Raw genomic sequence first — 26,662 nt, forward strand, 5'->3', positions numbered from 1 at the left:
CGTATCTAAAGTTATATGACCGCACAATAACCAGACCCCATCTGCACTGAAATCATTTAATGACTTTTTACATCATCTTTTCTTTTTTTCCAGTAAAAATAAGTCACGTACCCATGCCTTATAAAATTAGCCCTAACCCTCAACTCAGGGCAGCAGCAGGAGCTCTGACTGCCCATGGGTCCTGTCCCCATGCGGCAGCAGCAGGAGCTCTGACCGTCCGTGGGTCCTGTCCCCACGCACCAGCTCTGCCTGCCCATGGGTCCTGTCCCCATGCCAGCGGGGGCAGCAGCAGCTGCTCTGCCTGCCCATGGGCCCTGTCCCCATGCCAGCGGGGGCAGCAGAAGCGGCAGCAGCAGGAGCTCTGCCTGCCCATGGGTCCTGTCCCCATGCTATTCCACACTATTCTCTAAATAAAAGAGCACTACTGCCAGATCTTGAGAGTCTAAGAAATCTTTCTTTCGACTCCTCGGCTCACCGACCCCGCATCATTTCGGCTATATTTGCAACTATATGTGCTTCTTCTTTGGGGCTAAAATATGTCATTATTACATATGGAAGATCTGACTAAATTTACTCAACAAGCCCTTAATGATAGTCAAGCAAGAATAGCCTTATTAAATACTGAAATGTCTTTAATGTGAAGGGCTGTCCTTCAAAACAGAATGGCTTTAGATAGTCTTACTGCATCCCAAGGTGGTACATATACAATCATTCAGACTGGATGCTGTGCTTTTATACGTGATGAATCTTCCAATGTGTCATCTCTGCTAAAATACATGAAGCAGCAAGTGGATGCCTTATGAGATCTGACACCCAGTCTTGAATTGTTTGGTTAGCTACCTTTCAGTACCTGTTCCCTTTTTCAATCCAGATTGGACTTCCTATTTCTATTACTTATTGGAATCCTTGTACTGGTCATAATATTCAAACTAATTGTTGTTTTCTTTACACAGTGTTGTAAGAGTAGCATACAAACTGAAGTAACGATTGCTCAATGGCTTGAGACGGTTGATCTGTCTTATAACCCTGGACAAACATCCTTTTCTGATAGGGACTATGACTAAGAATTCATTTCAGACTAATCCTTTCAAAAATGCTGAGTTATTATTGTCACTGTACTTGTTCTAGAATCATATACAATGTAAATGTGAAGTGCCATAGAAAAGCACATATACAATGTTTGCACAACAATCTAAAATTAATTGGAAATTGCATGACGTGAAATGCTTTCTCTGTTAATATATATATAACTCTATGCTTGTCCACTATTTCCCCTCAACATGGACGACTAGGCAAATAAATGAAATAAAAGCCTAGCACCGAGGGACATGATGGACCCAGGGCAGGCAGCAACCATCCTGGTGCCAAGGGACAATATTTTGATCATCAATGCTTTCTATCAAAAGATTAGAGATCAAAAGGGGAAAATGACAAATAAAAATGGCAAGCAATAGGATATATTGGAGTATATGAGGAAGCCATTTGGTATAAACCTAACTCGGCCTGACCTTGTCTTTCCAAAAGGGCCTGACCGAGGCCTTTGAGCATGCATTGTATATCTGCTTTAGAGATTCCCTATGGCAAGAGCAAAGGCCCTTGAGATACAGGTGCAACTTCCCTCCCCCTCCCAACGTTGGCCTCTCCTTAAGAATTAAGTATCTTTCTTCAGGCTAGAAACCGATTGCTGCGTACACCTGTGACCGCCCAGCTTGAGACAACAGACTTGCCTCCTGCTATGCCCACCGAGATAGCAGACCCATTACCTGCTGTGTCCATCAAGTGCTGTGCCGACAGGGTGATCTTGTGACTACTGTGGGAGGGACATTTCAATCATATGTGAAACACCCTCTTTGAGGGTATATAACCACCCTTATACCCCCACTTCTTTGGAGTGCTCTGTTCCTTTGTGGAAAGACTCTCCCGGGTTATAATCCTCAGATTTAAGCTCAGAATAAACTCACCCAAATTTTCATTTATAGATTGGTTATGGATTATTTTCATCGACACTCGTGAGGTATGGCATCTTTTCACTCTACCTCAATTATAAGGTAAAAATAGTAGCTGCCATTTCTGGAATACCTATTATCCTCCAGGTGCTTTTCATATGAAATCTCATTTAACAGCATAACTACCCTGAGAATTAGGCAGTATATGTACTTACAACTGAGTAAACTAAGGTCTCAGAGAGGTGAATTAACTTGGCCTAGGTAACACAGGAAGTAGGCAGAAAACTGGATTAGAATAAGGGCTGCTGGTTTCTAACGTTAGTGTGTTTTCTCTGGCAGTGTATAGACACTGCAATTTCCTGTGCCACAATAATCCATAATCCCATTCTTTGAAATGTCTGTCATATCTCTCACAGGGAGACAGAATGAGATTTATTTTAAGCATTTATTTCACTGGCACTGCTCACTCACCATGGTGAGCAGCTGTGTTTGGGAAGTTGGGGCTGCCTTCAGCCTCCCTCCAACTGGAGGAAATTCAATGATGGCATCTCCACCTCCATCATTCAGAGCCCAAAGAAAAACCTAAAGCAGGAAACTAAAATGACAGCTTAAACTACATGGAAAACTCCATCTCCCTCTTCCCAAAATAACTTTTAATGAGTTATTAGGAATTACTTAGAGGACCCCTCAACTCTCAGCTACCTCAACTATTATTTACTGCAACTCTAAGAACAACAAAGAAAAAAGGGTGCTTAATTAGCAGCTTTACCAAGAAGACTCTGAGTGCAGAATGGCTAACCCACCATGAACAATCACAAACCAAAGGAGCCCAAAGCCCACCCAGGGGGCAAACCATGAAGACAATCTCTTTCACTCTCAGAGAAGAGTTCTTAGCTGCTAAAAATACTCATAGATGCAACTTTAGGGTACAGAACAACACAGACTGAATGCATGGGCTGCAGCCAAAAAGGTTTACGTGACAAATTTTCCAAATGCCACAAAACAACATTCATTCAAAAACCGATGACTGGGAGATTTAATTAGAAGGATCTGAAAGCAGTGGTAGCAGATGGAAATAGCAGTACTATTGCTATTTGCTGGCAACAAACGAATTTAACCAACCTTGGTTATGGGCTCAATTCCAACAAAAGCACTGCACAGAGACCAAACCTTCAGATGTTCCCCTGAGAGCTTACTCCAGGAGAATCACCCCCTTCAACGTTACTGCACAGAGTGCAAGAGCTACATCATGAAAAAAGCCAACAGATCAGCCCTGCCGCCATCAGACCTATAACTGGGCACCTACATTGACAGCATCAGAGCAGAAGAGTATCTTTCACGACTGAGAATGGTGAAAGGTTGGCTATTTCCAACCACATCACACAACACCCCCAACATGGGATAACTGACACACTTAAAAAGACCACTCTTCTCCAGTTGGGTCTAAATCTCTGCCAGCAGATCAAAATTCAATCAACAGACTAAGGAGAAAATATCAACTTTGACCTTTTGTGGACAGAAATGCCTAGAAAGATATTAAGCACTGCAGCTTCAAGAACAAAATGCCAACAAATAGACAAGGATTTCCTAATTTAGGTTGTGTACTATCCTCCCTATTTGACTGATATTTTAGAAGGAAAGTGTGTGGATTTTCTGATGACATACACATTTCTCAAAGTCTGGACTCTAAGGAGCAGAAGAGACTGAAAAGAGCTCAGATTTGACATAAATAAAGGCTGAGCCAATGGTGTATCATCCACATGCAAAAGACAATGTGACTTACACCTCCCTCATGCTAAGCAATTCCAGCCCTTTCTTTGTCCCCTAAAAGTCCCAGACTCTTGTTCCCTGGGGCTTCAAATTTACCAGCATCTCCATGTGGAACTCACAGCACCTGCCCCAATTTCACCTCACTGCCACTCATCCTTCAGGTCTCAACTTCAACATGAACTTCTTCCTCAATCTGAGTCTACCAAAGAGGACTCTGCTGATCACCCCCAATAATACAGTCTGATCCTCTCATCTATAGGTCTTGGACTTCTCCTTTGTAATTACAATGAGCTCAGTGGCTGGGTGTTAACTGCTGTTCACCTCCCCTCATTCTCCTCAACAGGAGAGCAGGGACAAATCAGTGTAACTCACATTTGGATCCCTAATGCTACCACCTGCCTTGTGTGCATAGGGTGCTTAATATATGTGTTTAAAGAATGAAAGAAAGTTTTCCCCAAACAGTCCCTGGGCATGTGATCTCAGGGACCTGCTTTACTGACCTCTGGCTTGTGGCTATACTCAACTTATTTCATGGATTGAGTGTTGTTATCTCTCCCCCACATCCCACCCTCCGTTCTAGGTACTTCTGACCACCCTTCCCCCCCAGTTTTTTCCTTCTCACCTTTCCTCTACTGAGTATGTGGGGTGGGGTGGGGGTGTATGAAAATACCCACAGGAAAGACGGCAGAACTCAGGTCTAAAAGGAAAACAATTCTTTGTTTTAAGTGTTGCAGACAGCAATGGCTTTCTGTCCAAAACAACACCTTTCCGGAAGAATATGAGCAAACTTTTTATAGCTTTGTCTCCTAGCTCTGCAAGCTATCATTTCTAATAGCTATCACTGTGTCCTGTTTTTCAAAAATCTGTGATGGAAATCATTTTGTATGGCTTTTTTTTTAAGGGAACGGGAGATGGAGAGAGAAAAGGAAGACGATGTGGTAACAAAGCAAAAGGGAAATACAATCACAGGACAAAAATTTCTCCAAACACACAACAGAGAAACGTTCCTAGGCTTTCCAGTGCAAACATGGAAATTCCATTGGTGGACTCCACTTCATTTCTCACACAATTTCCTAAAGCCTCCAGTCTTGGCACGTGCATGGTCCTGTGGCAGTCACCTGTAGTGTGTGCCAATTTTCACTAAACCTGGTGAGGAGCTGTTGGGAAACGGGCTGCCTACAGCCTCCCTCCTTCCAATTAGAGGCAAACTCAATTAGAGAGATCTCTGCCTCCAACATTCAGAGCCTAGTGTTCAGTATTTCCTCTGATGTTCAGTATTTCTCTCCTTTTGAGCTCACTCTACAGTTTCTCCACTTCTGACCTAACAGCACCCACATTTCTCCAGCATGGCCACATTTCTTGCAGGTATCCTGACCGTGACAAAATGCCAGAATACAATGCTGTGCAGGGATCTCTCCTGAAATAAGGACCTTCTTCCAGCTGCCTGCGGGAATCTCACACCAGACATCCAGAATATAGAGCTTCTCCTTACCCCAGCACCCTGGGGTTCCCTATTTCAGACAATGCTGCCCACTACAGCACTCCAGCCAAATGCTGTACCCAGCTCCTCTTCTTTCCACTCTATCTCACATGTTCATCAGGCCCTGACCCTCCTCAGCACTTCTCTCGTTGGTGGCACCAGGGGTCAGGAGGTGAGTGGAAAGAGTGTGTGAACATGCTATGGTAGAGGAAGAAGATGAGGAAGACAAGGAAGATGCAAGTGGAGACCAATGGAGACGGAGTACAGCCCCAGGCAGGGCAAGCCCCAGGGCCACTCCCACATCCCCAACAGCCCAGATGACCTCCAGCACCCCAGGAGGCCTGCTTGGGTGGCTGCTGACACTTCACCTGCCCCTCTCACTTCTCATGAGACTTTACAAGGTTAAAGTGGCTACACAGCTCTCTGCTGAAGACAATCCAAAAGAACCAAGCACAGCATGTCAGCTCCCTGCTTTGAATCCCCAGTGGCTGGGATTCATTGCAGGTTTCTTTGTTTTTTATTCATGAAGTCACAAAACCCTTTTTTTCTGAATATAATTTTATCCAATACAGGGCTCAATTACACAAATAAGCAAACGTGGTGGGGCTCAGAGAGCCGGGCCTGCGCAGCCTTCCCTTGGAACCCTTAAAATGCCTCACTGACAGATGAAACTCCAGACTCGCTCCCTGAGGGAAGGTCCTGCCTCAGCCTGGCCCATGTCCCAATCCATCAGCACCTCTTCTTGTCTCTGCCCCTCCAGAGCCATCTTCTGTCCACCTGCCTCTAGAGTGCAAGCTCTCAAAGCCCAGTCGAGATCTTCCTTGTCTCCACCTGGAGTCCTCTTCCCTGGCACTCCCATCATTTTCTGCTGGGCTCAGTGTTGCTTGCATGAAAATTTCCTGAACATCCACAGAATGAGATGTTAGTTTTCTTCTTGGGGCTCTGATTGAATTTCACTAAAACTATTAGCATTTCAGCTTACAATGATTTTCATTTGCATTATCTTCTTATTTGGTCCTAAAAATGCTACATGAATGGGGAGGCTGCTGAGCCAGAGGTGTGCACGCTGTCCGATCATCTGATCAGAGAGGCACTGTCCCTTTGTACAGAAGGGAGCGGCCTCAGCAGGCCGAGAGTGTGGCCAAGCCCGGCAGCTGGTGAGAGGCTGTGTCCAAAGGCCTGTGTTCTTTCCCTGGTGATGGTCTACTCTCTCCTACACTGGCCCACCCACTCACACTGTCTCTGCTCTCCTCCCACAAACCAGAAGGCTCTGAGATTTAGGGGCCCTGCCTCATCCACCCTGTTAGAGCCAGTGTCTGGCCTAGGTCAGGTCTTCAGGAAATGCTTTTGTGGAAATGCTCAGCCATCCTTTTCCACATCTACCTGTTCAAAAGTTTTAATTTGATTTAACTAAACACACTATAGTTTGGAGACTGGCCCTACTTGCTTTCCAATTAAGACCCAGGCAAGATTTAACGCAGCAAAGACAGAGACCTTAGAAGCACAACATGCAGTGAGAGGTGCTGAGGGAAACAGATGGACAAACTTTCATTGTGTCTCTCAAAAAGTTTTCATGGGGAAAAGAAAGGAAAGAATAATGGAAAAGCATATGACATGTGGCAGGATTTAAGAATAAAAATGATCAAAACACAAAATGTTATTGGTGGAGGGTACTGGGAAGAGTGCCAGCAGGCAGCAGTTTTGGTAACTGCACACGTCAGCTGCAGGGAAAGGACAAGCTTCACTCACCTGGGTTAATGCAGGTACCCAGCTTCTCTCTCAGCAGCACAGAATATTCACCATAAGTATCCAAAATTTTAATAGAAAGTGAACAGAATGGAATTCACACAGTGTGAAATCCCAGCTCTTGGAGCACAACCAGGGGAAGGAGACAGGTGGGGCATGCCCAGCAGCAAAACCAGATTTAAAGTGTTGTCTAAGAAGTTTGGATGGTTTAATAGAAACTCCACGTAGTCAGAAGCTTCTGGAGGGAAGCAGCTGGTCATTTTCTGACAGTAGAGTGAATACGGATGGTGAGCGAAAGATCTTTTTTTTTCTTTTTGGTGATGAAGATTAGCCTTGTGCTAACATCGGTGCCCATCTTCCTCCATATTTTGTATATGGGATGCCACCACAGTATGGCTTGATGAGCGGTGCATAGGTCCACACCCAGGATCTAAACTGTGAACCTTGGGCCACTGAAGCAGAGTGCGTGAACTTAAGCATTCCATCACCAGGCAGGCCCCAGAACCAAAGATCTTTTGACCTGACTCTAATTCCCCAACAGGGAAGAACTGTAAGAAACCTCCTTCCAGCTCAAGCTGGACCGATGTGGAAAGTCTGCTCCCTCATAATCAGCCCTGACACTGTTCTCTGCTCTGACTGGCTTCTGCTGGTTTCCTTAGGCCAAACTCATATATTCTGTATCTTGAGCACGGAGAGTGCTCAGTAATGTCATGAAAGATTGAGCCAAGCATCTCATTTAAGACTCTCTCAGGTAAATCAGCTGGGCACTTTAGCTTACACATTACACTTGGGAATGTTTTCACTACTAGAGAATCCACATGAACCAAACCCAGTGGATAACAGCTATCAGGTCACTGGCTTTTGGGCAAGGAGAGGCGTATAGGTTAGACAAAGCAACTTCAAGTTGAGTTTTCAGGAAGATAACGTACAACACCCCAATAACATTCTTTCTGAAGCCCAAACTTTGGGCCAGGCTTCAGCAAATTCAACCATCAGCCAACCCACCACCTGAATGTGTGGGAACTTCCTGTGTTCAGTTCAGCACCACACTTGGTACCAGGAAAGACACAGCAAAGGAAGTGGCCCATAGTTCCCAACCACTGACTAGGTCACATGAATGAAACCAATTACAGGCAACCATAAATAATAAGCTGAGGCTTGATTTCCATTGCTGACTCCTAATATCTTCATCCATTGAATGCAGACAAGAACATCTACCTCACTGAGGGTATTATAAGGACTCAATGAACTAAGGTGTGAAAAGTATGAAAAATGGGCCTGCCCCCACTTCCCAGGCCATTAAGAAATAATCATCTTCCCATAGCTCCCACTTGTTCCCACTTAAACTACTCCAAACTATTTAAAGGAAAATCCAACTTGCAAACCACCAACAAAAGTTCATTCTGCCAAAATCCACTTAATGAGTAAGTACTAAATGCTGAATGCTCTGCCATGTGCAGGCCGGAGTGCTCGATGAATCAGGGCCGTCATCTGTGCACATCCTTCATTTCTCCCATATCCTTCATTTCTCATTAGCTCCTCTCCACAAGCCAGTGAGAAAGCTGACAGAGCCCTCCTTGGGAAACTGCAGCTCCAAGTAGTAAAGTTCTCACAGCAGGACCCAAATGTCTGACTCCAACCTGGCTGAGTCACACCAAGTTTCCTTCTGCCTCCCCAACACCTCCTCTCCCAGACCCTGGGCTTCAAGACACCTCTCTTCACCAGCTGATGTGCTGAAGAACTTTTACTGCTAATCCACTCTAGAGACCATGTCTCTAGGCCCATCTCACTGTAAAAGTGCTTCTAGAACACCAAACGTTGCAAAGTCTAAGACAACAAAGCAAATTGGGTAGGTGCTATTCACAAATACCAGCCCTTATGCAATATGCACTTTGGACAGCTTCCTGTTTCTTGCTTGGAACTATCTTGTTGTCGATGAAAATAATCCATAACCAATCTATGAATGAAAATTTGCGAGAGTTTATTCTGAACTAAAATCTAACGACCATGGCCCGGGGCCTTTCTTCCCAAAGGAAGAAAGGGCACCAAAGAAGTGAGGTATACAGAGTGGTTATATACCTCCAAAGAGGAAGCTTTACATATGATTGAAATGTCCCTCCCACAGTAGTCACAAGACTGCCCTGTCAGCACAGCACTTGATAGACACAGCAGGTAATGGGTCTGCTATCTCAGTGGGCACAGCAGGAAGCAAGTCTGTTGTCTGGAGCTGGGTGGTCACAGGTGAGTGCAGCAATCAGTTTCTAGCCTAAGGAAAGATGCTTAATCCTTAAGGAAATGCCAATGTGGGGAGGGGGAGGGAAGTTGCACCTTTATCTCAAGGGCCTTTGTTCTTGCCATAGAGAATGTCTAAAGCAGATATACAATGCATGCTCAATGGCCACGGTCAGGCCTTTTGGAAAAACAAGGTCAGGCCGAATTAGGTTTACACCAAATGGCTTCCTCATTTACTCCAATATATCCTATTGCTTGCCATTTCTATTTGTCATTGTCTAACCAAGTTACTCCCTCCAGTCTGTCTCCAACTCAAGCAAAAATTTAGCCACAGTCTATCCAGCCTCCAAAATATTACAAAGATGCAAAGTGTAAGTTCAACATCCTGAAATGGGCAAGATGTTTGGGTCCCTTTCTAACTTAATGCTCATGTATCTTTTCAAAATATGAAGATGAGCTTTTCATACCAGGCTATACCCAAACCACACATGATGAATTACCCTACAATCCAAAGCCTCATGATTCCACAGCCTAGATGAGAACTGCACACTGTGGCCTTTCATGGTTTAATGAAAAACATAATCCATCAATGCAAACTTACATAGGAGCATAAGACAGACACTTGCCCAAGAATTTCATGGAACATTGTGTGTAATAGCAAAAGGTGAGAAACTACCTAAATGTCCATCAAAAGAGAGCTGATTAAGTCAGTCATGATCATTCACATAAAGGAACACTCTGTAATTCTAAGGGGAATGCAGTGGATTTGTGCATGGTGATATGGAGATATCTCCATCCAGGAAAATATCTCTTCCCAAAATAAGAAGAAACAAGATGCAGAACACTATGTATAATACGATCCCATCTGTGTATTTTTAACAAAGTATCTGAGTATATATATATTTTTAAAATTCAAAGGGTTGCAAAGGAAAATTAACAGTAGCTCCCTCTGCACAGAGTCTAGGATTGGGGAGGTCATGCGCAGGGGAAAGAGGCCCTCACATGCTGTTTAATACCTTTTTTAACCATATACATTTACATGCATTTAACCATATACATATACATGCATTTATTTTGTTTAATAAATTTAAAGCATCAAATCAATTATCTATGAAAATAAAGAACAAGAACAACATAAAGAAAACACTCAAATAATTTAAGAATGCCATTTCAATGGGTTTTTGCCCCTTTTCAAAAAAGCTTCAATGAACTGAATTCAGTTTCTTCCTATTCCTCTCTCTCTGCTGTCCTTATAACTAACAAGCTGCCAAATGTGAGGCCGAAAGGAAGACAAACAAAGGTTCTGAATACTTCACAAATGGATGATCAGTTCTTCCATGAGCGAGAGCCACAGCCAACACAAATCCTGTGTTGAATGGAGTTCATGTCCTCCCCTAACAGACTAAAATTCTGAAGTAGAACAGAGGTCCCAGGGTATTCTGCCTTCCAGCCTTGGTCCTGGGACAACAGCGATAGGTGGACTTAATAAATGGTTGCTAAACCAACTATACAGACAATAACTGAGATAAACGGATAAGAATGTTTTATATATATAGATCTCACATAAAATTGCACACAAGCACAGTCCCCCATGTAATGGAATAGCTATGAAAAAGAACACTAATGAACTACCACAAGTATATCCCAACTTAGAAAGAGATAGATTTCAAAAGCCTATTTCTAAATTGACGATTTAGAATTTAGGATCCATTTTATCACAGAAATAATGGTACAAATGTTGGCTAAATTCCCTGGCTAGCCAATCATTTTCTATTTAGCTAATAAACTAAATGAATTCCCATTCTGTTCCTGTGTTTGACTGGCTGAGGAGATCCTATGTCTGAACTCCCTCAGCTCACCTCTGAGCAGAAGCAAAATGACCGTGTGTCAGGAATAAGGCCTATCTGGACCAGTGGAGCATCAGGAGCAGTCATTGATGTCACTTCTCTGTCATTTATCAGCCTCAAGGATTAACTTTATTCTACATTCTATCTGCTGCCCAGCCCAATGCCTACATGAAGCAGAGGTTAAAGAAAAGATATTGGGAAGACTGGCTAAAGGCTAGTGATCCTCCAGGCATGGAAATGGCTGCTTTGCAGAACCACCAGATTTTTGCTTCCACTGAGGCACCAACATGAAAATTTACTACTGAATTCCCTGCCAAGATGCACTTGGACAGAACCGATGCCTCTTATACAGTTTTGTCTTCTTTATCTTTATGTCTGACTCAGACCTCAAAAATGGTCTGAGGATACTTACAGAAATAAACACCAACTAAAAAAACAAGGAGGGGCTGGCCTGGTGGCGCAGCAGTTAAGTTCCCACATTCCGCTTCCATGGCCTGGGGTTGGCTGGTTCGGATCCCAGGTGCGGACATGGCACCACTTGGCAAGCCATGCTGTGGTAGGCATCCCACATATAAAGTAGGAGAAGATGGGCACGGATGTTAGCTCAGGGCCAGTCATCCTCAGCAGAAAGAGGAGGATTGGCAGCAGATGTTAGCTCAGGGCTAATCTTCCAAAAAATAAAATAAATAAATAAAAGGGAAAAAAAGACACCAAAAACAAACTACCAAAAGAAAAAAGAAAAATCAGATTACATCAAACTTTAAAAATTTTATGCTGTAAACAATACCATCAAGAAAGCAAAAAAAAAAAAAAAAAAAAAACCATGGAATGGGATTAAATATTTGCCAAGGATACAGCTATAAGGGACTTGTATAAAGAAGTGTTAAAACTCAAATACAAAACTTAATACAAAGACAACACATTAAAAATGGACAAACAAGTAACGCTAATGGCTACAGGGTTCCTTCCTGGGGTGATAAAAGTGTTCTAAAACTGACTATGGTGATACTTCCACAACTTTTTGAATGTATTAAAAACCACTGAATTGTACACATTAAATGAGTGAATTGCATATATGTGAATTATATGTCAATAAAGTTGTTACTTTTTAAACGGGCAAATGATTGGAATAGATATTTATCCAAGGAATATATACAGATGGCCACTAAGCACATGGAAAGATGCTCAACATCCTTAGTCATTAGGGAAGTGCAAGTCAAAACCACGAGATACCACTTCACATTCACTGGCATGGCTGTGTTAAAAGCAATAGACAATAACAAGTGTTGACAAGGATGAGGAGAAATTGGAACCCTCATGCCTTGCTGGTGAGAACACAAAATGATGCAGCCACTTTGAAAAACAGTCTGGCTCTTCTCAAAAGGCTAAACAGAGTTACCATATGACTCAGCAATTTTGTTCCTAGATATATACTCAAGAGAAGTTAAAACACATGTCCACATCAAAACTTGTACACAAATGTTCACAGCAGTATTATTCATAATAGCCAAAACATAGAAACAACCCAAACATATATCAACTGATGAACAGATAAATACATTGGCCTATTATTCAGCAATAACAAGGAATGAAGTACTGACACATGCACTAACATGGGAGAAGCCAGTCCCAGACGACTACATATTGTATGATTCCATTTATACAAGATGCCCAGAATGAGTAAATTTAGAGAGACAAAAAGTAGATTTGTGGTAGTTTTGGGCAGGGCATGGGGAGGGCAGAATGAGGAGTGGCTACTCCTGGGTGTGAGGTTTTAGGAGGCAAAAACTATCCTAAAATGAGGTCATGGGGGCCAGCCCGGTGGTGCAGCAGTTAAGTTTGCATATTCAGCTTTGATGGCCTGGGGTTCACTGGTTCGGATCCCAGGTGCAGACCTACAGATTGCTTATCAAGCCATGCGGTGGCAGGTGTCCCACATATAAAGTAGAGGAAGATGGGCAGGATGTTAGCTCAGAGCCAAGCTTCCTCAGCAAAAAGAGGAGAATTGGCGGCAGATGTTAGCTCAGGGCTAATCTTCCCCAAAAAGAAAACAAAAAAATGAGGTCATGGTGATGGCTGCATAACCCTGTGAATATACTGAAATATATTGAATTGTACACTTTAAATGGGCATAGCATATGGTAGGTGAATTATATCTCAATAAAGCTGTTTCAAAAAATGTAAGAAAAACCAGTATGTATTCCTTTGTGTTAATTTGTAAGATATGTTTTTTAAAAGATGACAGCTTACCAAAAGGGAAACAAGGAGAGGGAAATATGATGAAACTGGAATAAAATAAACATGCAAAATGTCATGGCTGTTGCTGGTTTGGGGCAGTGGGGCTAGTGAGGAAAGGAGATGGCCACCTCTAGCTCTCAACAGGCCAATGCAGGCAAAAACAACATGATCAGTCACAACATCATAGGATGCAGTAGATGGAAAAAAACTCAGAGAAGAGACAGTCTTTCTTCAGCGAAGACTAGTCTTTCTTATATTGGAATGTGTTGGAAATTTTCCTTTGGGTCTTCCCAAGGAGAACACAGTGTGATTGTACAAGAACAGAGGGTTCCAGGGAGGATCCCCCAGAGGGATAACTGAGACTGACAGATATAAGTGATATTTAACTCTGGAAAATTTTGTTGAGGAGTTCTGTAGAGCTAGTAGAGACCTTGAGAATTCAGCCAAACATTCTAAATCAACTAAGCTAATGAAAACATGAGGCCATTTTGAATTTAAGAAAAAATAAAAAAGTTGCGAAATAAAGTAAGTGAAGTATTAGTATTCTACATGGCTCAACAGTCAGCAGAATTTAAATAGTCATAATAATGAGGATACTGAGTATGGATTAAACCAAATATTGTATATATATAATGTTGCATTGTACATGTATTGATAAAACCAAATATGCCGAGAATAGAGGGAAAGGGATTGAATAGAGAATGTCCAACACTGTTGAATCAAGAGCCAGAGTTATATCTGTATTACTTTAAAATCTGGAGGCAAATATTAAAAGAACCAGCTGAAAAAGTTGGAAGTAGTTGCCTTTAAGAAGCAGATTGCGACAGCAGAGGTATGAGGGAATTGTTATTTTTAGTTTTAAGCTCCAAGATTATTATTAAACTTTTCAATTTATATGCATATATTACTTTCTTAAAAATAAAAAATAATTAAAAAAATAAAATCAACTTGCTGCACAGAGCAAAAGTCACTTGTGGTCAATATTATCTATAATCACTGCTTCTATCAAAGAAGGGACAAGGTGAGGTGAGGTTAGGAGAAAAATACGCTTATCCTTCTGGGCCATTCTAGCCCCCAGTGCTAAGAGGTAGAAGAAGTCACCATTCCCAGTCAGCGCCTGCTGGTGTCCCACTACCCTCAACACAAAGCAGCACACAACTGACAAGTGTCCGGCCTGTGCATAGTCACAGGTGCACAGAAGGGAGGGAGCAGTGTATTTTCTCCTTCTCTGCCTTTCTGGCCAAACATGCATAACTGAATTCGCCTGAAGATAAACACAGATATAATTACACCCTGGTGTGACTGGAAAAATAACACAGATATGACACTGGTTGTACATCCAACAAGCTCAGGGATGGATAAGCTGTGCTTAAACAACACCTGCTCTTATTCTATTCCAAAAGCTCCTGAGAAACCCCTCATTCGTGTCTGTTTTAGATGGAATATCTTTTGAGCTAACAGACCTTTCATTTGGAGGCAGAGGTATGTTACGGCTCTTGTGTTTAACAATTAGCCCACAAATGGATATATAATTATTCCCAAGGAGTTCACCAAATTGAGAATGATTGTACAAAGAGAATGCTTAAAGCAAAGGGAAAGGCAGGCAGGAAGTGTGGGCAAAATTGAACTAAGCCTAAAATCAATATGGTGTACTGGATTGGATCCTGGGAACAGGAGAAAGGACATTAGTGGGAAGACTGATGAAATTCAAATGAAGCCTGAAGTGTAATTAACAGTAATATAACAACATAGGTTTCTTTTTTACCAAATGTAGTGTGGCAATGTAAGAGGTTTCAATTAATGGAGACTGGTAAGCGGTACAGAAGAATTCTATATTAGCTTTGCAACTTTTCTATAAATCTAAAATTAAAAGTTGATTAAAAAATATACAACATGAGCCAAAAACAAGTAAACAACAAGAACAACAATGGGACCAGCCCCGTGGCCGAGTGGTTAAGTTCGTGTGCTTCGCTTTGGCGGCCCAGGGTTTCGCCAGTTCGGATCCTGGGCAGGGACATGGTACCGCTCATCAGGCCATGCTGAGGTGGCATCCCACATAGCACAACCAGAGGCACTCACAACTAGAATGTACAATTACGTACTGGGGGGCTTTGGGGAGAAGAAGAAGAAGATTGGCAACAGTTGTTAGCTCAGGTGCCAATCTTTAAAAAAAAAAAAAAAAGAGAGATGGAAACAATACTCAAAAGCATCCCAAAGAATAAAAGCCCAGGACCAGATGGCTTCCCTGCGGAATTCTACCAAACTTTCAAAGAGGACTTAATACCTATCCTTCTCAAGCTATTCCAAAAAATTAGGGAAGATGGAACGCTTCCTAACACATTCTATGAGGCCAACATCACTCTGATACCAAAGCCTGAAAAGGACAACACAAAAAAGGAAAACTACAGGCCAACGTAGCTGATGAACACAGATGCAAAAATCCTCAACAAAATATTGGCAACTTGAATACAGCAATACATCAAAAAGATAATACATCATGATCCAGTGGGATTTATATCAGGGACATGGGGATGGTTCAACATCTGCAAATCAATCAATGTGATACACCACGCTAACAAAATGAGGAATAAAAACCACATGATCATCTCAGTAGATGCAGAGAAAGCCTTTAACAAAATCCAACAGCCATTTATGATAAAAGCTCTTAACAAAATGGGGATAGAAGGAAATTACCTCAACATAATAAAGGCCATATATGACAAACCCACAGCCAACATCATACTCAACGAGGAAAAAGTGAATGCCATCCCTCTGAGAACAGGAACGAGACAAGGATGCCCACTATCACCACTCTTATTCAACACAGTGCTGGAGTTTTTGGCCAGAGCAATTAGGCAAGAGAAAGGAATAAAAAGAATCCAAATAGGGAGTGAAGAAGTAAAACTCTGTTTGCAGAAGACATCATCTTATATAGAGAAAACCCTAAAGAATCCATCAGAAAACTATTATAAATAATTAACAACTACAGTAAAATGGTAGGATACAAAATCAACTTACAAAAATCAGTTGCATTTCTATACTCTAATAACGAACTTATAGAAAGAGAACTCAAGAATATAATTCCATTTACAATCGCAAGAAAAAGAATAAAGTATCTAGGAATAAATTTAACCCGGGAGGTGAAGGACTTATACAATGAAAACTGTAAGACATTATTGAAAGAAACAGATGATGACATAAAGGGATGGAAAAAGACTCCATGCACATGGACTGTCCATACTGCCCAAAGCAATCTACAGATTCAATGCAATCTCAATCAGAATCACAATGACATTCTTCATGTAAACAGAACAAATAACCCTAAAATTCATATGAGGCAACCAAAGATCCCGAATTGGTAAAGCAATCCTGAGAAATGAGAAGAAAGCTGGAGGCATCACAATCTGACTTCAAAATGTAATACAAAGCCATAGTGATTAAAACAGCATGGTACTGGTACAAAAACAGACACACAGATCAATGGAACAGAACTGAAAGCCCAGAAATAAAACCGCACATCTACAGACAGCTAATCTTCAATAATGGTGCCAAGAACATACACTGGAGAAAAGGCAGTCTCTTCAATAAATGGTGTTGGGAAAACTGGACAGCTACATGCAAAAGAATGAAAATAAACCATTATCTAACACCATACACAAAAATAAACTCAAAATGGATCAAAGACTTGAAGATAAGTCCTGAAACAATAAGATTCCTGGAAGATAATATAGGTAATATACTCTTTGACATTGAACTTAAAAGGATCTTTTCCAATACCATGTCTTCTCAGACAAGGGAAACAAAAGAAAAAATAAACAAGTGGGACGTTATCAGACTAAAGAGTTTCTGCATGGCAAAAGAAACTAGGATCAAAACAAAAGGACAACCTACCAACTGGGAGAAAATATTTTCAAGCCATATATCCAACAAGGAGCTAATCTCCATAATATATATGGAACTCATACAACTGAACAACAAAAAAACAAACAGCCTGATCAAAAAATGGGCAGAGGATATGAACAGACATTTTTCCAAAGAAGATATACAGATGGCCAATAAATACATGAAAAGATGTTTAATATCAGTAATCATCAAAGAAATGCAAATCAAAACTACACTAAGATACCAGCTTACACCTGTTAAAATGGCTATAATCAAATGCTGGAGAAGGTGTGGAGAAAAGGGAACCATCATATACTACTGGTAGGAATGGAAACTGGTGCAGCAGCTATGGAAAACAGTATGGAGAGTCCTCAAAAAACTAAAAATAGAACTACCATATGATCCAGCTATCCCACTACTGGGTATCTACCCAAACAATTTGAAATCAACAATCTAAAGTAAGAAATGTACCCCTATGTTCCTTGAAGCACGATTCACAATAGCTAAGACATGGAAACAATCCAAGTGCCTACTGACTGAGGATTGGAGAAAGAAGATGTGATGTATATATACACAATAGAATACTACTCAGCCACAAAAAAGACAAATTCATCCCATTTGCAACAACATTGATCGACCTGGAGGGAATTATGTTAAGCAAAATAAGCCAGACTGAGAAAGACAAACATCATATGATTTCATTCATACGTGGAATATAAACAAATGCATGGACAAAGAAAACAGTTCAGTGGTTACCAGGGGAAGGGGGTTGGGGGGTGGCCACAAGAGGTGAATGGGAGCACTTATGTGGTGACAGACAAGAAATAATGTACAAATGAAATTTCACAATGATGTAAACTATTATGAACTCAATAAAAAAAGAGGAAGATTGGCAACAGGTGCTAGCTCAGAGTGAATCTTCCTCATCAAAAAAAAAAAATCAAAATGCACAAAGATGCCTTGTCTTAGGACTCTTAAAATATAGGAAAATGAGGAGGAAGCTTAACATTTCAACATCAGGAGAACTGATGAGTCAATCAGCAGCCATATCACAAAAGATTATGTGGCCACTAGTATGTTTACGGACAATTTTTAATGGAATGGAAGCACTCACAAAAGAGAGTGCAAAACCGTATGCATGTTATGACCACTGTATGAAAAATGCAAAGAAAATGGCTGGATGGAAAATATTTGCAATGTTAATGGTTGCTGCCTTGGAGTGGTGAATTACAAGTGTCATGTTTTTGTTTCTTTGTGTATTTCTCAACTTTCCAATTATTCCACAATTAGAATGCATTAGTTTGATTTTCACAATAAATAAAGCAATGTTTTAACAATGAAGTTTGAAAGTGAGTGATTACACTGGCTTGAGCGATCAGGATTGGCTTCCTGTAGAAGCCTGTATTTGAAATGAGAACTGAAAGACAGAGAGGGCATTCCAAAAGGAGAGGACAGCATGATCAAAAGCAAAGGGGCCAGAGGCAGGTCCTGTGGTGAAGTGGTTAAGTTCGGCACACTCTGCTTCAGAGGCCCAGGTTTGTGGGTTCGGATCCCAGGAGTGGACAGAGAATGCTTGTCAGCCACGCTTTGGTGGCCACTCACATACAAACTAGAAGAAGACTGGCACAGATGTTAGCTCAGGGCGAATCTTCCTCAGCAAAAAAAAAAAAAAAAAAAGCAAGCCAAGGGCCACACTCTAGGATGAAAACATGGGGCACTGGGTTGGGTTGGCAAATTACCAACATAAAGCATACACACCCCACTCCTCACCCAAAGCCAACTTCACTCATCAGTCATAGCAGCATTCTTCAAGACTTCTTTCCAACAAAGCACTCCAGCCTGTGCCTACCATTAAGATTAGCAGGAGTTTACAGGAAGTAAAACCTATCTGCCATGCTTGTTGTAGTTTGATCACTTCTGGAATCAATGAAAGTTTTCATTTAGATCTGGAATGCTCTGGAATATTTGGATATGAAACATTAGAACCCAGCATTTACAATAAGCACACCCTTCTGTACACCTGTGCTGGCAAAAATTTTCTAGCCAGTGGAAACAGTACAAAATGCGCTCAGTGCCAAGTCAGATTCTGAACACTCCCCAAAACATATCTCAAAGGTCAACTTTCCCACCCAAGCGAATATCTAAATGCCCAAAAACAGAGAGAGAAGGGAGATCTTATTCTTTTCTTCTAAGGGAATCTTTGAGTGGGGGAGTTTCAACTAGACAGGGAAAGAGAGCCTGGCTTTCCCTTAGCAACCAGAAACACATAGAAAGAGAAAATAAAAGTTGAAGCAGGAGAACAAATACAAAATGCCTGTTGAGCTGACAAAGTGTGGAGAGGTGGAGAGAGAGCGTTGGGAGCCAGATTAGGGACCAGTGAAATGGGAGGAAAGGAAGTGGTGGGACCTGCTACAGTCGAGGTCTGTGCCTTTTGCTGGTTTTTAACATGCATCCTATGGGTAAGGAGGTTCTCCATTAACGGACTAGATGAGATGGACAAATACAGCACCTTTTGGATTTAGAAACAGCATTGAGAGAAAGAATACAAGTTGGCTGATTTCAAAAGCTCTGCACAAAATGCCTCTCCTCCCAAGAAGCTTAAATTGCCTTAAAAGGCTGATCTTTTCACAGTGTCCTTAGGAATGGGTGGCAAATATATTCTCATTCCCATCTTAAATTAAATGGCTGTCCCTATCAGAAAGCAAATGACACATATTAAGTCATCAGCAACTGTTGATTCAATACCTTAATTTGGCAAACTTCCACACTCACACAGGATCTCTAAGCTCACATACCTCCTGCAAGAAAAGCATGATTTCCCCAGTGTTAGAAATGAAGTCCAGGAAAGCTAAGTGACATGCTCAAAAGGAAAATGCTGGACTCAGTTTTAAAATCAGGTCTGTCTGGCTCCAAAGTTGCCTTTTTCCTACATTACACTACTCTCCAAAAACTGGGGGAGACCTCAGGTCATGTAGCCCAACCTCCCTCCTAAGGCAGGAGCCTGATCCACTAGGCCAGGACACATGGTGGACACACAGTGCTCACTCACAGAAGAAAGCAATAAGGCAGACCCTGGAGCACTTTTCTCCCAAGCGACTGCCCAGAGCCACAGTCACTGGACTGTGCTAAACCCAGAAAGGTAACAGAATACTATGAAGATAAGACACAGGATTTCCTAGATTGTAACCTTTGACCCCCAAAGAAAAGATATACACACTGCTGGCTGCAAATTGCTGACAAATACTCATACACTTTAGGAAAGACATGCAACCAAGAGCTGTGTCTGGCACTATTCTAATCAAAATCAGGGTGGAGCTTCTTGTCTGGGTTTCAATGTTGTTGTTACAGCAAAAATGACAAACACTTGACAACATAATTACAACTGTCAATCTTCCTAAAATGAATTAAACTTAGAAACATTCAGGGAGAAACTGTAGAAGCACACAAGTTAATTATGCCTTATAACCTCACCCCAGTGTCTATGGGATATACCAGGAGGCATTGTTGGAAAGGAAATGCAGCTCATCTGTTGTACCGACTACTTTTAAATTTTGGATTCAAGATTTTTTTTTCAAAAAGGAGAGGTTTGAGGGACAGTTTTTAATGTAGTCCCTAGCAATTAGTTCCACCACCCAGCAGATTTAATGGAATATATTTTCATTTCTACTTTTGCACAACTTGGGAGGAGGAGTCAGGGCAGGCTGGTGGAATTCTCACCACTAAAAATCTTTGTAAGGGGCCTGTTTCCAAAGTGAGGGAAATAAAAAAACTAGATTGGGGAACCATAGGATGTTTACCTATGATACAGACCCTAAAACAAGATTACTAGGTTTCGCTGTCAACTCCAATTCATCTACTACAAAACAAATATTTAGATTTATAGATCTAGGCTTAATGATTTTGGTTCTGCTTTAAATATTTCCCTTAAAGAAATCAGTGAGACAAACTGGGGGTCAGAGGTAGATACTTCAACCCTACCAGAAACCCCCACACCATCTCCTGAACCCCAACAACCTCTCTCCACAACACACCATAACTATTTATGTCATACATCACCACATAAGGAGCCCACACCCCCAATCTTTGTTTCCACTGGTATCACGGTGCTCCCTTCTCCTCCACCCTCAACACACACACACACACACCCCTGTGCACACGCACCTGTGCACACACACGTTCACTCACGTTCTTCCAATGCCTAGCAGCCAGGCATCATTTCTTTCCAGGCCATGGAGCCTAAAAGAAGGCCTGGTCCTAGGTCTGTCCTGTTCAGTGTCACAAGCAGCACGTTGCACAACTCAGGGGGATGCCATTTAGAAAGACTATGCTGGGACAGGCACATCCTGGAGGGGTGAAGCTCAGCAACCCTGGCAGCTACTTACCCTGTTCAAAATTTACAGCCTTGGATCTCTTTCTCTCCCACCCTTTGTGATTTCCAAAATGCAAAAGCTTATCCAGAACTGTGATCACTGATAAAGAAGACAGGGAGAAAGAACCACCTATACAAAGGCAGAACATACAAAAGCACTCCTCCTCACTCATTTAGTTCTGACAAGATAGGCTCTAAAACTTGTAAAGTGATCAATTAATTCTCATAAGATAAAATACACTTAAAAACGTGTGATGTCTGCTACCTTCTATCAGACACAGCACCTAGTTAGGGCAACGGCATGGAGTCAGAAAGCCTTGCGACAGGACAGCTCCACTATGTCCCACCTGAGGAACGGAGAGGGCATTGAACGGCACTGTGAACTAAGTCAAGGTTGCTTGGAATTTTAGGTCCATTAATGGATTTCAAGAAGGGAAGTGACCGGTTGGATTAAGGTTCCAAAAGATCATACAGGCAGAAGGAAGAGGGTTGTATTCAGGAGAATAGACTGGACTTAGGCAGGTAGAGAGGAAACGGAGGCCTGGGAGAGGTGCACTCTAGAAACTTGATGAAGGACTTGGGGACTGCACAGGATGCAAACAGTGTGGGGCTGGAATGGCCCCAGGTTTCTGCAGTAGTGTCCTAGGTGGGTGGTGAGGCCATTGACTGAGACAGAAACCAAAGGGGGCATTTGGGGAAAGGGTGAGCTCTACTAACGAAAATAAAAGAGTAAATAAATATAAACTAATGAATACCCAATATAGTCTATAAAACAAAACTCACTTGTTTGTTTTCTTTTATATGTGTTTTAAGATGTTTCCCACCAGATTTTCCCTTCCTAATAATTTGTACATGGCAATGAGAAAATGGGTTTGTGTGCCAAGAGATTCCCAGCTCACCTATGCAGGGACCAAGCATTCGCATTTACAAAGCAGAAAGCCACAGCACTCCCCAAGCGCCTCTGCAGGCTGTTTCTGGAGTCATCCACTCCCAGACAGCCTGCCAAGCCCCTTTAAACCTTCCTTGACCCCAACATGGCACCTATCACTGGGCAGAACAGGCTGGGCCCCTGACTGCAGCCTACCTGGTGAGGTGAGGGTTGGGAGGGGCATGGGGGCAACCCAGCAGGAGATGATGATTCACACCAAGACTTAAAGACCACAAAGACAACCCAATGAGGGCTGCTGCTTCCTGAGCCACCTTCCCGTTCTTAAGCTTATCATTTCCGGATTTCATGAGCCAAAATTCCCCTCTCCCCCAATTTTCACATCCTATTTACAAGAAAGACACATCACTTAGGGTAACATGATTGAATTTCTCAGTCTCTAACAACCAAAAAGCCCAACACACAAACCATCCAGCATGAACTCCTTCTAGGCCAGGCCAGGAGGGACCCACAGAGAAGCAAATGCCATGCTTAAAGAAACTTACATACTTGGGGTGGGGTGAAACACAGTATTTAAGAACAAGACTCTGAAATCAATCTGATAGGGTTGGAATCCTGGCTCTAGCTAGAAAATTTGGGGCAAGCTTCTCTATGTCCTGTGCCTTATTTGGCTCATCTGCAAAATGGATATAATGCAGCGCTGAACTCAGAGGAGGGTTGCAGAGATGAAATGTCAGCTGCTTAAAACAGTGCTTTGCAGGATGTTAGCAGTATGGTAGAATGGGAGGTACCCAGCTCACATCCCCTGACATAGAGAACAAACTGGCAGTCATCCACAGATGAAAGTGTCTTCTGGGAAACTCCAGGGAGGTCCCAAGACCAAGAAGAGTTGCTTGGAGAAGGCAGGCTTGCTGACAGTGGCCCTGGCTATGGAGCAAAAGCAGTCTTATCCCCTTATGGACTTGGCTCTGGCCCAGTTTGACCATGGTCTTGCAACAAGCAGCAACTGCCAAGGGATGGAGAGGAGCTACACCCATCCATGCCCCTGTTAACAGGGCCGCCAACCTCAGACCCAGCTGCAGACCCAAAGCAGCCCTGTGATGTGGCCCTAGGCCCACTCTTAGGCAGCCTGGAGTCACTATTGCCAGCCCAAGGACTCGGCAACTTCTATGTTTGCCCCCGGTAGCAGGTTTGCTGACTTCAGTCCCAGCTGTGTACCCTGAAGTTTATCTATGACTTGGTTCCAGGCCTGATCTATCATGGTTCAGAAGCAATGGATGGCACAAGACACACTTGTCTGAGCCCCTGGGAGAATGTCAGCTGACCTCAGTCCTGACTGCAGATCCTGAGGCAGCCCTATGACCCTATTCCAACCCCACTCTACCCTGTTCCCAGAGACAGTGCTGCCCACCCAGGGACCTGGTGGGAACATGCTCAGCGATATGGTGGGCACCACAACCATCCATGACCCTGGTAACAGGCCCACCAACTGCAGACCTGGATTGGCATCATGACTAGGCTGCAGCCCTGCTCAACCATAGTCCCAGAGGTAGTCCCATCAACCCAGGGAATAGGCAGGATCCACACTTGCCTGCAATCCTGCTATCATGCCCACCAAAGGCAAACACAACTGCAGACCCCGCAGCAGCTAGGTGACCAGGCTCCAGCCATGCTCAACAGCAATCCCAGAGGCAGCCACATCAATCTGAAAAAAGCACTAAAAGGTCTTCACCTATTGAAATCAGCCTGTAAAGACAAGAAGAGGTGTTTGATCCTTCATATGCACAGACATCAATATAAGGCTACATGGATCACAATGAATCAGGCCAACACAACACCACCACAGAAAGCTAATAAAGCCCCAGTAACAGATCCCAAAGAAATGGAAATCTATGAATTGCCTATAAAAATTCAAAATAATTGTCTTAAGGAAGCTCAGCAAGCTACAAGAGAACACAGATAGACAAGTCAACAAAATCAAGAAAACAATGTATGAACAAAATGAGAATTTCAACAAAAAGATAGAAATCATTAAAAAAAGACCCAAATGGAAATTCTGCAGCAGAAGAATACAATGAATAAAATGAAAAAATGCAACAGATTTCTTCAACACTACTCAATCAAGGAGGAGAAAGAACCTGTGTACTCGGAGACAGGTCACTTGAAATTATCCAATCAGAGGGGAAAGAAAAGACAAAGAGTGAAGAAAGCATATAGGACTCACAGAACAACATCAAGTGAACCAATAGATGCTTCATGGCACTGTGAGAAGGAAAAAAGAGAGAAAGGGGCAAAAAGTCTATTTAAAGAAATAATGGCTGAAACTTTCCCAAATCTTGGGAGGGATATGCCATCCATGTTCCTGAAGCACAAAAGTTTCCAAAGAGAATCAACCCAAAGACAATTACACAGAAATACATTATATTTAAATTATCAAAAGTTAAAGAGTGGGGCCAGCTCTGTGGCCAAGTGGTTAAGTTCGCACACTCCTCTTCGGCGGCCCAGAATTCACTGGTTTGCAACCTGGATGTGGACCTATACACCACCCATCAAGCCATGCTGTGGTGGCAGCATCCCACATAGGACTTACAACTGTGATAGACAACTATGTACTGGGGCTTTGGTAGAAAAAAACAAAAGGAAGATTGGCAACAGAAGTTAGCTTAGAGACGATCTTCCTCACCAAACAAAAAAAAAGCATATCTTTAAAAAAAAAGAAAATTTTTAAAGCAGCAAGATAAAAAAGACATCACATATGAAGAATTCCCTCTGAGGCTATAAGTCAATTTCTCAGCAGAAATCTTACAAGCCAGAAGATAGTGGGAGGATACATTCAAAGTGATGAAAGGAAAAAACACTGCCAACCAAGAATACTATACCCAGCAAAGCTGTGCTTCAGAAATGAAAGTGAGATAAAGACCTTATCAAACAAAAGCTGAGGCAGATCATCACCACTAGACCTGTCTTACAAATAATACTAAAAGGAGCTCTTCAAGTTGAAATGAAAGGACACTAGTGAGTAACGTGAAAACATACGCAAGTATAAAATTCACTGCTAAAGATAAATACATAGTCAAATTCTGAATAATACTGTAATGCTGGTGGGTAAATAACTTTTAACTCTATAAAAGTTATAGTAAAAAGTATAAAAGTTAAACACAAAAATATTTTAAATAACTATAGCTACAATAATTTGTTAATAGATACACAATATAAAAAGAAGCATGACATCAACAGCATAAAATGTGTGTGGGGAGAGTAAAAATGTAGAGTTTTTGTGATTGAAAGTAAGTTATTGGCTTAAAATAGACTGATATCACTATAAGACTTTTTATGTAAGTCTCATGGTAACTACCAAGCAAAAAACCTACAGTAGATGCACAAAAGACTAAAAGAAATTATTCAAAACATACCACTACAAAAAAAAAAATGCTCAAGTCACAAAGCAAGAAAAGAATAAAAAGGCTACAAAAAAGTCCAAAAATAATGAACAAAATGGCACCAGTAAGTTTTTACCTATCAACAACGACTTTAAATGTAAATAGATTAAATTCTCCAATCAAAAAACACAGAGTGGCTGATGGATAAAAGAACAAGATACAACTACATACTGCATACAAGAGACTCACTTAAGCTTTAAAGGCACACACAGGATCCAAGTAAAGGGATGGAAAAAGATAGTCCATGCAAACTAACCAAAAGAGAATAGAAGTGGCTATACTTATAAATAGACTTTAATAGACAGACAAAATAGACTTTAAGTCAAAAACTGTCACAAGAGACAAAGAAGGTCATTTTATGAGGATAAAAACCCCAATTCAATAGAACAATATAACAACTATAAAAATATATGCACCCAACATCAAAGCATTTAAACATATAAAACAAATATTGACCTGAAGGGAAAAACAGAGATAGCAATACAATAATAGTAGGAGACTTAAATATCCCAGTCTCTATAATGGATAAATTATACTCTCTATAACAGATAAATAATAAGAAAAAAATATTTCTTATTAATATCAATAAGAAAGCAGTAATGAACAATGCTATAGACCAAATAGACCTAGCAGACATATACAGAACTTTCCACCAACAGCAGAAGAATACACATTCCTCTCAAGTGCACATGGAACATTACGCAAGATACATCACATGTTAGTTCACAAAACAGGTCTTTAACAAATTCAAACAGATGAAAGGACTCCAAGATCAAAGACTTAAATGTAAGGCTTTAAACTGTTTACATCATTAAATTGGGTTTCC

General features: G+C 41.7%; 1 protein-coding gene across 1 annotated transcript in view; it reads right to left on the reverse strand.

The window, feature by feature from the left end:
• VOPP1 (VOPP1 WW domain binding protein) overlaps positions 1-26,662 on the reverse strand; it is a 119,009-nt gene that overhangs the window by 78,107 nt on the left and 14,240 nt on the right. The window lies entirely within an intron of this gene.

Source organism: Equus quagga, chromosome 8 (genome assembly GCF_021613505.1).
Source record: "Equus quagga isolate Etosha38 chromosome 8, UCLA_HA_Equagga_1.0, whole genome shotgun sequence".
Lineage (NCBI taxonomy): Eukaryota > Metazoa > Chordata > Mammalia > Perissodactyla > Equidae > Equus > Equus quagga.